Raw genomic sequence first — 18,684 nt, forward strand, 5'->3', positions numbered from 1 at the left:
TAAAACTGATATAACACTGTTAATTACACTGGAATTAAAATTAAAAGAGAATTGGCTGTCAGATTTAGCAGTGTGGGCATCCTTGTTGACCTTGATGAGCATTTCAGTGCCATGATAGGGGCTAACATAAGAACAGGTGGAGGGGCGCCTGGGTGGCTCATTTGGATAAGTGGCCGACTTTGGCTCAGGTCACGATCTCGCGGTCTGTGAGTTCGAGCCCCGCGTCGGGCTCTGTGCTGACAGCTCAGAGCCTGGAGCCTGTTTCAGATTCTGTGTCTCCCTCTCTCTCTGACCCTCCCCTGTTCATGCTCTGTCTCCCTCTGTCTCAAAAATAAATAAACGTTAAAAAAAAAAAATTAAAAAAAAAAAAAACAGGTGGAGAGGAATTGGAGACCCTAAGAATAGACAAGTTTTTTGAGGGGTTTTGCTATAAAAGGAAACAAAAAGAAGAAGCAATAAATGAGGGGGTATTTGAGGTCAAGGAAAGGCTTTTTTAGGGGTGCCTGAGTGGTTCAGTTGGTTGAGTGTCTTACTCCTGATTTTGGCTCAGGTCATGATCTCGCGGTTCATGGGATCCAGCCCCATGTTAGGCTCTGTGCTGACAGTGTGGAGCCTGCTTGGGATTCTCTATCTCTCCCCCTCTCTCTCTCTCAAATAAATCTAAAAAACATTAAAAATAAAAAGAAAGGCTTTTTTAAAAGTTAAAAAGTTTCATCCTTCTAACTTTTTGCCAGTGGGGCTTATCAGGTAGGGAGGGAGAAATGGATGACACAGTATAGTTGGGGGCAGTCCCTACTGGCTCAAGCCAAGACCTGGGAAAAATCCTTTACCTCAGCATGTTAGTGTGTAATAGAAAGGAACACCCCTCAGGGCAAGGTAATCATCTTCCTCAAAATTTTTGTATCTTGGGCAAGACCTTGCTGAGCCTTCAGGTTCACTTCTGCAAGATGAAATTCTGCAACCTGAACTCTAGATCTGTTGTTTTCTCATTCTGGATGAAGATGTGGAAGTATGGGCATGTTTTTAGGAACAAAGAGGAATCACCAAAGTGGAGAAAAGGGCTGTGAATCTGCATGGAAGGCCAGTTTAGCCATGTATTAGCTCTCTATTGCATTTTAGCATTTTTTTCTCAACTTAGATGACCAGCACCAGTCCTTAAATTACAGATTCATGACAGATCTTTTTATTCTGTATTTGTTTTATCCTCTTCCCTTCCCCAGAAAGTTGTATCACCTCTTCCTGAGACAAGTTGGATATCTGTTGTTGGACTGATTTTTTAGAGTAGCCTAAATCAAGAATTTAGGGTGACTTCTTACTAGAAATGAAGTAGTGCCAATTTTGCAACCATTTCCTGTCCTTTTCTGTGTGCCAGGCTTAAAGACACAAAGGTGCAGAGTTCAGGTGTGCTGGGGGCAGAAGATTGTTTGTAAATCTGCAGCAGGAAAGCGTGTCAGATGTTGACCCAGTTGTTCAGAGTGACTTTGTAGGACCTTCAACCCTCTTTCCCAATAATCCAGGGGGTGGGAACTTCTGACTGTGAGTTTAATTTGCATTTCCCTGATTATTTAAGATGTTAGGCTTTTTCCATATGCTTATGACCATTTTCAGTCTTGTAAAGTGTCTGAACACATTTTTTGGAACATTTTTCTTTCCTTTCATCTATTTCTTATTGATTGGAATTCTTCATATCTGGTTATGAGTCTTATTGGGTACACACACACACACACACACACACACACACACACACACACATATCTTTTCCTTCTATATTGCTTGATTTTTCACTTTTAATTGTGTTTTGTGGGGCTTATTTTGCAGTTTTATGCTCCTTTTTATATTGTATTTTTGATGAATAGATGTTTTAATTGTAATGAAATCAAATTTATTTTTACCCTTTATGTTTAGTGCTTTAGTGCTTCCCCATGGTCATGAAGATATTGTTATTTTTTAGAAGCTTTAAATGTTTTACCTTCACATTTAGGTCAGTGATCCATCGTGAATTGATTTTTGTATGGTGTGAGGTAGGGGTCAAGGTTCATCCTTCTCATTTCCAAATATGATTATCTAATTGATTCAGCATTCTGCATTGCATTTTCCTGTACCTTTTGTTATAAACTGAGGCACAGTACATACATAGCTGTCTCTGAACTCTATTTTTTTTCCACATAACTTTCAGGGAAATGGGAATAGAGGGGAAATTATGCAGTGTGGTGGCTAAGAGCATGAACTCTGGAGACAGATCAGTCACCTGGGTTTAGATCCTATCTTTACTACTTAATGGCTTTCGAGCAAGTTTCCTTATCTGTAAAATGGGAATAATGGTAGCACTATCTACTTAATAGGGCTGTTTTGAGGACTGAATGAGTTAATGTTTATAGTATTTGTAATGGCCTTGGACATGCAGTGCATGGGATCCAAATCTAGTAGGGCTCACTGCAGACCTGGTGCTGGGCCTGTAGCTATTCACCAGCTACTTTGTCTGCCCTGACTTCACAGTTCCCAGCAATCCTCCTGAAGGAGTGTCTTTAAGTGTTTTGTAAATTGTATTCTGAAGTCTTATAGTAGTCTTTGGTCCAATGTAGAGTACAGAAGCAGGATGTGCCAGGTTTGAATAAAATTCCCCAAACAGCATACCAAGAGAGAAAGCATCAGTTACTAACCTTGTCTCACCAGATATATTGACAGGCACTGCAGCCTAACAATGTTGAGCACATGCTGAAATAAAAATAAAAAGGAAGAAACCTAGAGATGGTCTTCTATAGGCTTTTAGGCAGAGACCTGAAAGAGAATATGGGTTACAATTAAATTAGAATCTAACACATCCCTGTTAGATAAGGAAATGAGAAAAGAGGGACACAGCATCTGCAAGGGCCCAGAGCCTCTGAGAGCACCATGCTTTTGAGGCTAGAGAACATGGAACTGAGAGTGTGTGGGTGGAGGGAGGTTTTTGGTAGTCGGGTTGTGAGCTAGCAATCAGGAAAGGCATGAAGGATTTCAGATTTTATCCTAAGAGCAGAAGGGATAGTTTTAAAGTGTTTTAAAAGATCCTGGGTGGGTGGAGACTGTGACTAGAGCGGATTCACAAAGCTCACTCTTTCTGCAGTGTGGATTGCAGGGAGGCAGGGAGACTCTGGAGGCCAGAGCAAGAATCCAGACCAGGTAGTACAGTGGTGTGGAGAGAAGAAGAGAGGGATATTTAGGTAACTTCTTAGAGCACAGAATTCATGACTGAATATGAGGAAATGAGAGAAAGCAAGAATGAATGAGGCTTTTTTCCCTTGATGGTCACTGAGTGTGGTGGAGGTCTAAAGAGTTGCTACTCTGTGGGGTGTGGGATGCTGGGAGAGCTACTGCGGAATGCTCTTCCACTATAGAGACTTTGTGCTTATGTTCTTAGCCACTCTTCTTTTAATTGTCCCCTTCACCCATTAGGAAGCAAGGCTATTGTGTAATGTGCTCCTGGATAAGTACATATTTTCTTTGCATTTTCTACAGCCCCAAGGAAAAGGTTTGTTATTTTATTTTTATTTCTTAAATTAAATTTAATTAATTAATTAAGTAATTAATTTTTAAGTAATCCCTGCACCCAACATGGGGCTCAGACTCATGATCCCAAGATCAACAGTCTCATGCTCTACTGACTGAACCAGCCAGGCATCCTTGTTGTTTTATTTTTAATATGATCAGCCAGAAAGGGCCTTACCAGTCTTTCTTTGATCAGAGCAACTCTCTAGCCTTTTGCATTCATGGAGTTAACATTTAAGGTTCTAGCCAATGAGACTATTCCGAGAGTCTGTAATCTGCACTAGTTTATTATTTTGCCAAGGCATGACTTTTAATGATGCTCTCTTCAGGTTGGGGTGTGGAGAGTGAGTCCTGTCCTGTCCTCCAGAGCATCTGCTCCTCAACCTACCCTGTTCTCTGCTCTCAGCTCAGAAATTCTGACGGGATTGTTTAAATGTTTCAGTTGTACATGAATGCATTTTGTGGAAGAAATTATGTGCTGTAGCAGTATTCTCTAATTTGGGCATTTTGCAAAGGTATCTTCTCTCTTGCCTCCTGTGCTTTCCTTTCATGATGTCTGTTGTGAAGTCTGATTTGATGCTTTGCTTGTGAAACCCTACTCTTTGTTCACAGCCTTTTCTCACCTAATGAATCCTTCTGGGAATTTGAGGTTTTATTTTTTGTGGTTGGTAGCCTCAATACATCAAAATGTTCATGAGTAGAATGAAAAAGTAAAAGTTCTGTTGATTGACCTTCCCCACCTCCTCCCTGCAATACAGATTCCTAGCATGCTTTTGTTTGTCCATTGGACCAGCTTTACTGTCTTCTAGGTTAACAGACACAAGTAACACATTTTGAAGGATTATCACCTTAGTGTGTGTACCCAAGTCCTCTCTCAAAAGACACAGAATGAGCTTTTGCTATTTCTCTTTGCTCATTCCCTCTTAAAAGAGGCAGCACTTAATGCCATCCTAGTTTCCTCTTGCTTGTTGTGGACACCCTTACATGGGAGTCCTAGTGGAGTTTGCATGTTATGGAAAGATTTGTATGTTATTCTGTGCTTCTGCCACCATTTAAAGTGGGTTTGCAGGCAGGAGAATGGGTGTGGGGTTTTGCCAGCCTGAGCTCCAGAGGGAGGGGCAACAGTTTCCCAAGGCCATAAACAGGCTTATTCTCTTCATTCTTCTTTTAAAATCCCCACTTTGATGATGCTGAGATCCTGTTTTCCCCTCTTACACTCAGCTGTCAGGCTCAGTGGGGATGCCTGGAGATTGCTTTCTAGCCTCCTTGAGAGAGGCTGCCAATTGGAGTCCTCACAGAAGAGCAGGAAGCCCAGCATGGACTGACATGTCCCTTGAACCAGCTCCAGTCTTGACACTTCTCTCTGGTTATATAACATCAAGCAGCTGCAGCTTCCAGAACCACTTTATTCCTTATAGTGCTGAATGGCAGGTGGAGGAAGCACTGACCCTTTAGTGATCCTGAAGTTTCCAGGAATAATTTGCTTGAGTATTTAATTCTATTTTTATTTCTCCCATGTTTGCATCACTCATACTTTGGGAAATAAGCAAGGCAATAGTCCATTGCTTCAGTCTTCCCACTAAGGTCCTTAGCCTAGTCCCTATTTATTGATTGATTTATTTTTTTAGGGTGATGTATTTTAAATTTTTTATTATTTTTAAAAGTATTTATTTAATTTTTTATTTTAACGTTTATTTATTTATTTTGTGAGAGAGAGAGCACAAGCGGGGAAGGGACAGAGAGAAGGAGAAAGAGAATCCCAAGCAGGCTCTGTGCTGTCAGTGCAGAGCCCCACACGGAGCTGGTTCTCACAAACCGTGAGATCATGACCTGAGCCAAAATTAAGATTTGGTCGCTCAACCAACTAGGCCACTCAGGCACCCCGAAGTTTTTTTTTTTTTTTTTTAGTGTTTTATTTGTTTTTGAGAGAGATAGTGCAAGCTGGGAAGGGGCAGAGAAACAGGGGACAGAGGATCTGAAGCTCAACTGACTGAGCCACCCAGGCACCCCTCACATAATCCTTTTTAAAAATCTTTATTAGACAGTTAAGAGACCTTTGGAAGTAAAATTACAAGGGAAAATTTTGAGGAAAGAGTGGCCAGTCTATTATCACTCGAGACCTTTAGCAGATCTGGAAGGAAGAGCTCTCCCCACCCCAGGCAGCTGACTGAAGATCGCTAGGTGCCATGGTCACCAGGTGCCTTGGGTCATATGTTGCTCTTGGATGGGCTGCAGCTGTTTCCAGATAGGATTCAGCTCTTCAACTTTGCATGCTGGGTAGTGGGGTTTCCCTCCCTTAATGTGTTATAATGGCTAGATGTTGTGTTGCTTCTGGAATTCTGGGGGATGGAAGGATGGGGTAAATCAGGCTGAGTATATATGATCAGCATTAATGTTTAGCATGGAGACTTCAGGGAAGGAGGGGAAAAAATTAGTGTGAGTGTTCTCATGGCTGATGGAATAATAAAGTTGAGTGATTGGAGTAAGTGTGGGAATACTTCAAGAACCAGCCTACATTTCTTCAGTTTTGACTACTGTAGGCGATGAAGTTTTTCAGATTTGTAAGTATTCTGTATTACACTTACAACTCCTTTGCTATTTGTTTTATAAGTAGTATCTAGTCTGTGGCTTATCTCTTAACATTGTTGATAGTGTTCTTTGTTGTAAAAAAAAAGAATCTGTAATTTTATTGTAGTCACTTTAAATAAGCTTTTCCATTGTTCAGTGGTCATTTATTTCATGGGTGGAAAAGAGGCATATTTTAAAGATTGGAATGTGGTTTTCATCAACATCTTTGTTCTTAAGTGTTTATTTTGAGAGGGGGGTGTGGAGAAAGCATGAGCAGGGGAAAGCATGAGCAGGGGAGGGGCAGAGAGAGAGGGAGAGAGAAAATCCCAAGCAGGCTCCTTGCCATCAGCACAGAGCCCAATGCGCGGCTCAGACCCACAAATTGTGAAATCATGACCTAAGCGGAAATCAAGAGTCAGACGCCCAACCGAGCCACCCAGGCACCCGTCATTTTTTTTTTAAGGATGCCTTGTGAAGAGCAGAAGTTTTTAATTTTGATGAAGCACTTTTATCATTTTTTTCGCTTGTGGTTCAAGCTTTTTGTATCCTGCTTAAGAAATCTTTACTTACCCTAGGGGTGCCTGGGTGGCTCAGTTGGTCGAGTGTCTGACTTCACCTCAGGTCATGATCTCACAGTTCATGGTTTCGAGCCCTGCATGAAGCTCTGTGCTGACAGCCTGGAGCCTGCTTCGGATTCTGTGTCTCCCTCTCTCTCTGTCCCTCCCCTACTCTCTTTCTTTCTTTCAAAAATAAACATTAAAAAAAAAAAAAAATCTTTACTAACCCTAAAGTTGCGAATATTTTCTACTACATTTTCTGCTAGAAGTTTTATAGTTTAAGCTTTTATATTTAGGCCTTGATCCATTTTGAATTATTGTTTATGTATAATATGTAATGAGGTGAGAATTGTATCTGTTGCAAATGGTGTGTTGGAAAGATTATCTTTCTCCATTGAATTACTTTTAATTACCTTTACAAAGAATCAATTGACTATAAATGTGTGGTCTAATTCTGGACTGTATTATATTAATTACTATGTTTATCCCTAGGCAAAATCATAATTACGTAGTTTCAATCAGATAGTACAATAATTCCAACTTCATTGTTGTCTTAAAAAATTATTTTGATTACTGTAGGACTTTTGCATTTTCATAAGAATTTTAGACTTCTGTCAATTTCAGTTGCAGATAGTGGCCACAGTTAAAATAGCAAAGTGGAAGCTACATTGCCTTTTATGCTAGCCTTGGAAGTTATAGTGTCACTTCTGTCTTATTCTTTTGGTTATAAGCAAGTCATAAGCCCACCCAGATTCAAGAGAAAAAGATTAGAATTTATTTCTCAATAGGAGGAGGATCAGGGTCAAACTGTAGGAAAGCATTGGGATGAAAGATATTGTTACATTCATCTTTGGAAAAAAGACTGCCACATTCCAGCCTCTGGCCACAGTAATTCACATCATCCCACAAGCAAAATACACTGCCCCCTTTCCTCAAGACCCTCAAAGTTTCATTCCATTTCAGCATCAGTTTATAGTCCAAGATCTTGTCATCTAACTCAGATCCATGTGTGAATGTGGCTTTTAGTTGTAGTTTCTTGAATTCACTCCCTAAGTACAGTTTCTCTTATCTGAAGACTTTTTTCTAAGTCTTTTGTTTAACAGAGATCTTCTAGGCATGCCTGCAAAATCTTTAGGAGGCTTTTAGTCTGTTTGAAAAGGTCTATGAGGCACTACTTTAAATATTTCTGAAATCATAACAAAGGATCTTACAGGTCTACCCTGGATTTGATATCAATTTTCCATGCTACTACTGGTGATAGAGTTGCTAAACTGTCTGAAACAGTGTTTCTTTTCCTTTAGCTTTCTGTAACATTTTCCTTTAAGCCTTCATCAATAATCTCCTTGAGACCCTTTGGGTTTTTATGACCAGTTTCCTTATGACCCTTCCAGCTTCTTCTCACCACTTAACACCAAACGCAAAACCATACTCTAATTTTTTATTGATTTGTTTATTCTTATTTACCCCAAGTACCAAGTTTCTGTTTCAGTTACTGTGTCATAAATTTCCCCAGCACTTAAATGATTTAAAACAATAACATTTATTATTTCTTTTGGTTGCTGCTTGGCTGACAGTCTAACATCTAGGCCATCTAGATTTCCCTCCTTCCCTCCCTTCCTCTCTGCCTTCCTTCCTTTCTTTTTCAATTTTTTTAAAGTAAGCCCTACCCCCAGTGTGGGGCTGAAACTCACCACTCCAAGATCAAGAGTTGCAAGCTCTACTGACTGAGCCAGACAGGTGTCCCCAGATTTCTCCTGATTGAATTTTTCTTGACTATGGATACTTTCCTGTTTCTTTGCATATCTGGTGATTTTTGAGTAAATAAAATGGTCTTTGTGCATAATATATTGTAGAGGCTCTGCATTCTTGTTCATTCTGATTTTCACAGGCAGTTCAGTTACTGATTGATCCATCACCTTGAACTTATGAAGCCTTGGTTTTATGCCATTTTAGTACCAATCTGTGAAAAGCCCAAGATGTTTTCCAATCTAATTTGGTAGGACTCAATCTCTAAATTCTCTCTTCTTGCAGACCTTGTTAGGGCTTGGTTTTAGGCTTTGTTAGGGAGGATCCAGTATATAGGTCTTACTTTAGAATGTGGTTCATACTCTTAGGGACAGCCTTTCTTTTGTCTCAGCAAGATGGCAGGGGTGTTATATAAAATGTTAATGACATCTTTAAACTCTGGCAAGTCTACAACTCCCCAATTCCCCTGGCATTGCTCTTCCCCTAGCACTGCTAGGCTTCTAGTATCTCTATGCTGCTCTCACTGTGGTCAGATACATACTCTGAATGATTTCACTTGTTTGAAATGTGTTGAGGTTTGCTTTATGGTGCAGTATATGGACAATTTTGATAAATGATGCATGAGCTGTTGAAAACAATGTGTGTTTTGTCATTGTTGAGTGAAGTGTTCTAAATATGTTTGTTAATTCAGGTTTGTTGTTTCATTCAGTTCTTGTATAGCCTTACTGGTGTTTTTGTCTGTTGGCTCATATTCTTGAAAGAGACTTGTTAGTCTCTCATTATGATTATAGATTTCTGTATTTCTTCTTTCAGTTTTGTCAGTTTTAATGTATTTTGACACTAAGGTGTTGTGTGTATACAGAATTGATATTGTTATATTTTCTTTGTACAATGACCCTTTGTCATTATGAAACATCCCTTTTTATTTCTAGTAATGCTTCTTACCCTAATGTCTCTTTCACCTGATTTAGTATAGATAGATATGTCAGCTTTTGATTAGTGTTTATTAGTGTTTATTCTTTTACTTTTTTTTTTTTTTTTGGTCTATTCTTTTACTTTCAACTTTTTCTCTGTTCTTATTTGTTTTTCATGCTTGCACCAGTTAGTTGGGTTTTGTTTTTTTGATTCAGTCTGACAGTTTTAGTCTTTTAATTGAAATATTTAGTCAATTTATAGTTTATGTAATTATTGATAGAGTTGTGTTAAAATTTATCATCTTGCTGTTTATTTTCTATATCATCTTCTATTTTGTTCTTTTTCCTTTGGATTAATCAAGTTGTTGGCATTTTTTTTTTTTTTTTTTTTTTTATTTTTGGGACAGAGAGAGACAGAGCATGAACGGGGGAGGGGGAGAGAGAGAGGGAGACACAGAATCGGAAACAGGCTCCAGGCTCCGAGCCATCGGCCCAGAGCCTGACGCGGGGCTCGAACTCACGGACCACGAGATCGTGACCTGGCTGAAGTCGGAGGCTTAACCGACTGCGCCACCCAGGCGCCCCAAGTTGTTGGCATTTTTTTTGTTTTTGTTTTTGTATGATTCAGTTTTCTTCCTATTGGCTTGTTAGTTATACAATCTTTTACTATGCTTTTAGTGGTTATTTAGGTTATGGTATGCATCCTTGTCTAATATAAATCATTGCTTTTATTACTTCCCCAACTGTATTAGAACCTTAGAACATTTTATTTTATTTTATTTTATTTTATTTTATTTTATTTTATTTTATTTTATTTTATTTTATTTTATCTTATCTTATCTTATTATTTATTTTTAACCTTACAGCATTTTAAATCTGTTTACTTCTTTCTTGCCTTTTAGGTTATATATCCTTATTTTAACTCTACACATTTTACTTAAAAATTTTTTTTAATGTTTACTTTTGAGAGAGAGAGAGAGAGAGAGTGTGATCGAGTGAGTGAGCATGAGTGGGGGAGGGGCAGAGGGGGTGGGGACACAGAATCTGAAACAGGCTTCAGGCTCTGAGCTGTCAGTGCAGAGCCTGACATGGGGCTTGAACCTATGAACTGGGAGATCATGACCTGAGCTGAAGTCAGATGTTTAACTGACTGAGTCACCCAGGCACCCCTTAATTCTACACATTTTAAATGCTATAAAATGTTATTGTTTTTCTATAGTCAGTATTCATTATATTTGCCACATCTATACCCTTTTTGTTTGTTTGTTTGTTTATTTATTTATTTTTAGGAGTTTATTTGAGCAAACATCAAATAGGGTGGTACCAACTAGAAGAGGTTAGGAGCCTTTCCTTTTATGGTGTTTTTCATTCCTTCATTTCTTTCTTTCTTTCTTTCTTTCTTTCTTTCTTTCTTTCTTTTTTTTTTTTTTTTGTCTGAGATCATTTTTTTTTCTGTCTCAAGGACTCCCTTTGGTATTTAGGTTTGAAAATGTTTTTTGGCAACAAATTTAATCTGTGTTTCTGTTTGTCTGAAAATTGCTTTATTTTGCCCTCATTTTTGAATGATGTATTAGCAGGTACAAAATTCTAGGTTGCCAGTTACTTTCTTTCAACACTTAGAAGATTTTCCACTGTCTTCTAGCATCTTTCATGTCTGAAAAATGCATTGCCATTCCTATTGTTGCTCCTTTGAAGGTAATGTGTTCTCCCCCACTTATGACTACTTGTACAGCTTTTTACTTGGTATTAGTTTTCAAAAGTTTTGCAATAAGCTCCCTAGGAATGATTTTTTGTTGTGTTTTGTTTTTTTCTATTTATCCTACCTGTCATCCATAGAGCTTCTTGATTCCAGTTATTATATATGTTATTTCTAGAATTTCCCTTTGATTGTCTTTTTTTATTGAGTCTGATTATTTGGTGACATTATCCCTGTTTTCATTTTCCCCATTTCTTTGTTGTCTTGCACATTTTATCAGTTATTTATTTTTTTTTTTTAAGTGTCTAGACCACCAGTGATTCTGGTTCTGTTGTCTGTTTATCACCTCTTAGTTTTTTTTTTGTTTTTTTTTTTTTTTTTTTGATACATTATCTTATTTTATTCAAATACCAGTCTGGTCACACATGGTCCAAAAACACTCAAATAACAAACCAAGTATAGACAGATGTTAAAGATTGGTCTTCAAATATCATAGCCAATGATCATAGCCACGCTTTCCTATGATCTCGCTGACATAAAATCACATCCACACCTCAGTAGCCACCAAACCATTCAGCAGAGCTTCCTTAACTGTGAGCTCTTTGAAGCTACCAGTTTGAGCACTCTTGACTATTTTTTTCAAGCTCTGAATAGCTGTAGGGATCTCAGCAGGGGTTGGAGGAACCAACTCAACCTTGGCATAGTGTCAAAATGTGGCCAATTGAGTCTTCGAGCAAGTCACAGCAGCCTTCACCAGCTCTGGGGCCTTCTCTGTGAGGTTACAGACAAACTGGGCCATGATTCCACGATTTTCCCTCTCAGTTTTTGACCATTTGGTCTTGTCTCCTGGCATAGCTGGTAATTTTTCATTGAATGCTGGGCAGTGTACATAAAAAGTTATAGAGACTATGGATAATATCTTTAGAGAAGTTTTCCTTTTCTTCTTCTAGGCACATACAGTGGGGCTGATCACCTTAATCCAGCAGGACAAAGTTGAATAAATGTCAGATCATAGTTTATAAGCCTTTGTTTACTCCTGGCACACCCCTGTTTCTAGAGTAAGGCCATCCCATAGATTCCACTTGAGAACGAAGGTGTTCCCTGGAACCATCTGCTCTGGTGGTTCCTAAATTTCTAATCCTTCTCTGCACCTTGAGATTGCAGAAACATATTCTCTGCTTTTCAGTGGCTTTTAGCTTAGCTTTTTAGTCTCCCATCTCACCTTTAGAGCAAAGCAAATGACCTGATGAAAATGAACTGAGTTTTTGGCTCAGTTTTGCTTTTCCCATTTCATTAGGATCATGGTCCCTCATGTCTTCAATTTTTGTCTTTTTAGCCTCATGAAATTGTCAAAAGTTCTGGTTTCTTTGCTTTTTATTAACAGCCCTCAGTTTGGATGACTCTCAGTTTGCCCCAACACTCAGACTTGGCAAAAGAGGGGAATAAATGGCAGGAGAATGCTAGCTCACTTCTTTTTAATTTCCCTTTCTCTGTAATCTTGTCCCTTCTACTTCTGGTTCTCTCAGCATCTCTTCAATGCCTTCAAAAAGGTTTTGTTGTTTTTAAATTCAATAACATGTTTCTAGCTATTCTTAGTGCAAGCAGTGGTTTGCCTCAAGCTATTCCATCTTAGCTGGAAGCAGAAGCACCAAGCCAACATTTAAAAATATGTATATATTCTTATTGAGGTACATTTTAAAGTTATAATTCAATGATTTTTAGTATATTCACAAGGTTTTTAACTATCACTACTGTCTAATTTCAGAACATTTTCATTACTCCAAGAAACAACCCTGTTATCCATAGGCAGGCACTCCCATTACCCTCTCTCTCAGCCCCTTGCAACCACTATCCTGCTTGCTATCTATATAGATTTACTTGTTCTGGGCATTTCTATAAGTGTAATTGTACAATATGAGGCCTTTTGTGTCAGACTTCTTTAACTTAGTGCAATGACTAAGCCAACTGTGTGTATGTGTGTGTTAAAATATATGTAACATGAAATTTACTATTTTGGCCATTTTAAAGTGTAGAATTCTGTGGCATTAAGTACATTTATACTGTTTTGTAACCTTCACCACTATCCATTACCAAAACTTTTTAATCATTCCATATTGAAACTCTGTACCCTTTAAATCATCACTCTCCATCACTTTCTGTCTTTATTTTAACTATGCTAAATACTTCATATAAATAGAATCATGCAGTATTTGTCCTTTTGTGACTGAATTATTTAATTTAACATAATGTCCTCAAGAATCACGTTGTAACCCAGCAATTGCACTACTAGGTATTTATCCAAGGGATACAGGTGTGCTGTTTCAAAGGGGCACATGCACCCCAATGTTTATAGCAGTGCTATTGGCATTAGCCAAAATATGGAAACAGCCCAATTGTCCATCGATGGGTAAATGGATAAAGAAGATGTGGTGTATATATATACAATGCAGTATTACTCGACAATCAAAAAAAAAAAAAAAAATGAGATCTTGCCATTTGCAACTATGTGGATGGAACTGGAGGGTATTATGCCAAGCAAAATAAGTCAGAGAAAGACAAGTATCCTATGACTTCACTCATATGTGGAATTTAAGATACAAAAAAGATGAACATAAGGGAAGGGAAGCAAAAATAATATAAAAACAGGGAAGGGGACAAAACATAAGAGACCCTTAAATACAGAGAACGAACAGGGTTGCTGGAGGGGTTGTGGGTGGGGGGATGGGCTAAATGGGTAAGGGGCATTAAGAAAGACACTTGTTTTTCTTAATGAAGCACTGGGTGTTATACATAGGGGATGAATCACTAGAATCTACTTCTGAAATCATTATTGCACTAGATGCTAACTAACTTGGATGTAAATTTAAAAATAAATAATAAAAGAAACAAAAAGAATCATGTTGTGGCATGTGTCAGAATTTCTTTCTAAGGCTGAATAATATTCTATTGTATGTATATATCACATTTTACTTACCCTTTTATCCATCAGTGGATACCTAGGTTGTTTCCTTGTTTTAGCTATTATGAATAATGATCCTGTGAGCAAGACTGTATGTCAAGACTCTGCTTTCAGTTCTTTTGAGTATATGTCCAGAAGTGGAATGGCTGGATCACATGGCACTCCAGTGTTCTAACTTATTGAGGGATTGCCCTACTGTTTTCCATAGCAGCTGTGTCATTGTGCATTCTTTTTTTGGGAGGGGGGGAATAATGATGAATTCAATTTTATTTATTCTTTTTTTGATTTTATTTTTTAAATTTATATCCAAATTAGCATATAGTGCAACAATAATTTCAGGAGTAGATTCCCTAATGCCCCCTACCCATTTAGCCCATCCCCCATCCCACAACCCCTCCAGTAACCCTCTGTTAGTTCTCCATGTTTAAGAGTCTCTTACGTTTTGTCCCCCTCCCTGTTTTATATTATTTTTGTTTCCCTTCCCTTATGTTCATCTGTTCTGTGTCTTAAAGTCCTCACATGAGTGAAGTCATAGGATACTTGTCTTTCTCTGACTAATTTCACTTAGCATAGTACCCTCCAGTTCCATCCACATTGTTGCAAATGGCAAGATTTCATTCTTTTTAATTGCCAAGTAATACTCCATTGTGTGTGTGTGTGTGTATACACACACCACATCTTCTTTATCCATTCATCCATCAATGGACATTTGGGCTCTTTCCATACTTTGGCTATTGTTGATAATGCTGCTGTAAACATTGAGGAGCATGTGCCCCTTTGAAACAGCATACTTGTATCCCTTGGATAAATACCTAGTAGTGCAATTGCTGGGTCGTAAGGTAGTTCTATTTTTAATTTTTTGAGGAATCTCCATACTGTTTTCCAGAGTGGCTGCACCAACTTGCATTCCTACCAGCAATGCAAAAGAGATCCTCTTTCTCCACATCCTCACCAACAGCTGTCATTGCCTGAGTTGTTAATGTTAGCCATTCTGACAGGGGTAAGGTGGTATCTCATTGTGGTTTTGATTTGTATTTTCCTGAAGATGAGTGATGTTGAGCATTTTTTCATGTGTCAGTCGGCCATCTGGATGTCTTCTTTGGAGAAGTGTCTATTCATGTCTTTTGCCCATTTCTTCACTGGATTATTTGTTATTTGGGTGTTGAGTTTGATAAGTTCTTTATAGATTTTGGATACTAACCCTTTATCTGATATGTCCTTTGCAATATCTTTTACCATTCCGTCGGGTGCCTTTTAGTTTTGCTGATTGTTTCCTTCACTGTGCAGAAGATTTTTCTTTTGATGAGGTCCCAATAGTTCATTTTTGCTTTTGTTTCCCTTGCCTCCAGAGATGTGTTGAGTGAGAAGTTGCTGCGGCCAAGATCAAAGAGGTTTTTGCCTGCTTTTTCCTGGATCATCATGGATTTTGATGGCTTCCTGTCTTACTTTTAGGTCTTTCATCCATTTTGAGTTTATTTTTGTGTATGGTGTAAGAAAGTTGTCCAGGTTCATTTTTCTGCATGTCACTGTCCAGTTTTCCCAGCACCACTTGCTGAAGAGACTGTCTTTATTCCACTGGATATTCTTTCCTGCTTTGTCAAAGATTAGTTGGCCATACATTTGTGGGTCCATTTCTGGGTTCTCTATTCTGTTCCGTTGATCTGAGTGTCTTTTTTTGTGCCATCATTGTGCATTCTTGCCAATAGTGCACAAGGTTCTCCACATCCTTGCTAATACTTTTATTTATTTTGTTTTGATAGTAGCCACCCTAAATGGGTGTACAGTGATAAGTTATGGTAGTGTTGATTTATATTTCCCTAATGATTAGTGATTTTAAGCATCTTTTATTAATTGGCCACTTGTGTGTCTTCTTTGGAGAAATATCTATCTTTTGCCATTTTTGTATCAGTTTTTTGTTGTTACGTTTTAGGAGTTCTCTATATATTCTGGATATTAATCCCAGATCAGATACATGGTTTGCAAATATTTACTCTCATTCCAAGGGTTGTCTTTTCATTCTGTTGATAGTGTCTTTTCATGCACAAAAGTTTTTAAGTTTTCATGAAGTCCAGTTTGTATTTTTTTTTTCTTTTATTGCCTGTGCTTTTGGTTTCATATCCAAGAAATCATTGCCAAACCCAGTGTCATGAAGTTTTTTCCCTATGTTTCCTTCTAAGTTTTATAGTTTAAGGTTTTACATTTAGGTCTTTGATCTATTTTGAGTTAATTTTTGTATATGGTATAAGTTAAGGATCTAGTTTCATTCTTTAGCATGTGGATATTTGGTTTTCCCAACACCACTCGCTGAAGACTGTCCTTTTCCTATGAATGGTATTGGCACTCTTGTTGTAAATGCTTTGATCATGTACGTGAGGGCTTATTTCTGGGCTGTTCATCTTATTTCATTGGTTTCTATATCTGTCTTTATGCCAGTTCCACACTGTTTTGATTACTGTAGCTTTATATTAAGTTTTGAAATCAGGAAGTGTGTATTCTCCTTTGTTCTTTTTCAAAATTTTTTGCCTATTTTTGTAAGCAAAATTTTACTGGAACATAGCTACACTTGTTCACTTCTATGTTTATGTATGGCTGCTTTTGAGCTACTCTGGTAATGCTGGCTCATTACAACAGAGACTGTATGACCCACACAACCTAAAGTATATACTATCAAGACTTTTTATAGGCAATGTTTGCCAATATCTAAATATTTAAAGTCTTTGCCACTACAAATGCAAATAAAAACTAAGAAACAGCCTGAATGAAAAACCTTCTGTGATATACTGATAGCCTACCATTAAAATGACAAGCATGTGGAGTGTGTCAAAGAAATATTTATATGTATGCAACAAGTGACCAAAGGAGAACATAAAATGATGTGTATTCATTGGTTATCAGTATGGAATATGCAAATGTATATTAACAAACATGGAAAAATTGAGATCTAAATAGTTTAGAGATTAGTGCTTGTTACATTTTATCTTCCATTAAGACTTCTAAAACAGTTGTGAAGTTTTTATTTGGGAAAATCTCAAACGAAATAAAAAAAGAGAGACAATAGTAAAATGAACCCTGTATTCCCAGTATTCTCTGCCATAGTTGTGAATACAAGGTTAGTCTTGTTTCATCTGTTCCCCCCAACCTTGGATTACTTCCAAGTAGATCTTTTTTTTTTTTTTTTAAGACCTTACCAGCAACTTTTTTTTTTAATGTTTTTATTTTATTATTTTTGAGAGGGAGAGAGACAGAGTGGGTGAGGGACAGAGAGAGAGGGAGACACAGAATCTGAAGCAGGCTCCAAGCTCTGAGCTGTCAGCACAGAGCCTGATGCAGGGCTCAAACCCATGAACTGTGACTTGAGCTGAAGTTGGAAGCTTAACTGACTGAGCCTCCCAGCTGCCCCTGGAAGTAGATCCTTAATGTTGTGACATTTTATCTGTAAACTTCAAAGTATATTTACTTTGTCTTCTAACATATAAAGTCCTAGAAACAGAAACACAATACCATTATCAAACCTAAATATTTTAAATAAACAATTCCTTGTATCATAAAATATCCAGATAATCTCTGATTATCTTTTAAAAATTATTTTTACTGTTAATTCCACATTTCTACATTTAGTTCATTTGTCTTAAATTTCTTTAATCTGAGCTTTCCCTACTTCTTTTTCATTTTCTTTTTTTCCTTGCAGCTTATTTTCAGAAGAAAAGGATTCACTTGTCACTGTAGTTTTATGCATTTCTAGATTTTGCTGATTGCATCCTTGTGGTCTTGCTTAACAAATTTAACATAGTTCTTTTGTTTTTTAAAATCATGGATGTTATCCTTATTACATTGTCAGCTGATTCAAATACCTCAATACATTGTCAGCTGGTTTTTTGCTTGGAAATCAGCTACCTGGATGTTGTAATACTGCTTTAACCACCTCTTGGTGTCTCAGCTAAGAATGCCTCAGTTCGCCTGGAAATCCACCACAGGTACTGGCTGCTGCTGAAATCACTTCGGGTACAGATGACAATCTTGGTTGCTCAGTGAGGCTGTCCTTCTGCATTTGACTTGGACTTCCACTCTGGTACGTGCTGTCCTGTAATCTTTCTCAGGTGTTAGCGGTCCCTGGCCCGCTCCATCACACCGCTGGTTCTCCTCAGGACAGTGTCAGGCCTCTCCAGTGGCCACTCCACTCTGCCAACATAGTTCTTTTTCCCTGTGGTTTTGCAAACTGGGAGTGAGATCTCAAGGTGTGTTGAGATTCAAGTAATGTTTTGACACATATATGTAACAGTTGCAGTGTATACATCCTATCGCATTACATCAAGAGGAATATGGTAAGGCTTAGAATTCACTGATCTTTGTTTATACAGATGGGATTGAGAAGAAGAGATGGAACATCTGGCGAAAGGGCCCTGGAAGTGTTTGTACCTTATACCCCCAATGAGTGAAAAAGAGATTTTTCTTTCAAAGCTCCTCATTTGCCTAGTCATATTTGTCATGGTGGCGTTCATAACTCATTCCTGAGAAGCTTATGTAACTGTTCATTGGTGTTTATATAACTCTGGTGATTGCTGCTCACAGCTGGCTCACGTGAAGGAGAAAGTTCAGGGGTATTTGTGACCAGAACTGATTCTGTGATTCTGAATTTGGGTTGTAATAGTCAATGACTTTTAAACCACATGTCTCTTTACCTCCTTGTTGAACCATTTCTCTTTTTCCTCAATGACTTTT

General features: G+C 38.0%; 1 protein-coding gene and 2 pseudogenes across 8 annotated transcripts in view; 1 reads left to right on the forward strand and 2 right to left on the reverse strand.

Annotated features, from left to right (window-relative positions):
- The window catches only part of RAD54L2 (RAD54 like 2), a 112,639-nt gene that overhangs the window by 60,426 nt on the left and 33,529 nt on the right, over window positions 1-18,684 (forward strand). The gene's annotated exons all lie outside the window — the stretch shown is intronic.
- Window positions 11,490-12,010, reverse strand: LOC122214403 (annotated as a pseudogene).
- LOC122214404 lies at window positions 17,880-18,169 on the reverse strand (annotated as a pseudogene).

This window comes from Panthera leo, chromosome A2 (genome assembly GCF_018350215.1).
Source record: "Panthera leo isolate Ple1 chromosome A2, P.leo_Ple1_pat1.1, whole genome shotgun sequence".
Taxonomy (NCBI): Eukaryota; Metazoa; Chordata; class Mammalia; order Carnivora; family Felidae; genus Panthera; species Panthera leo.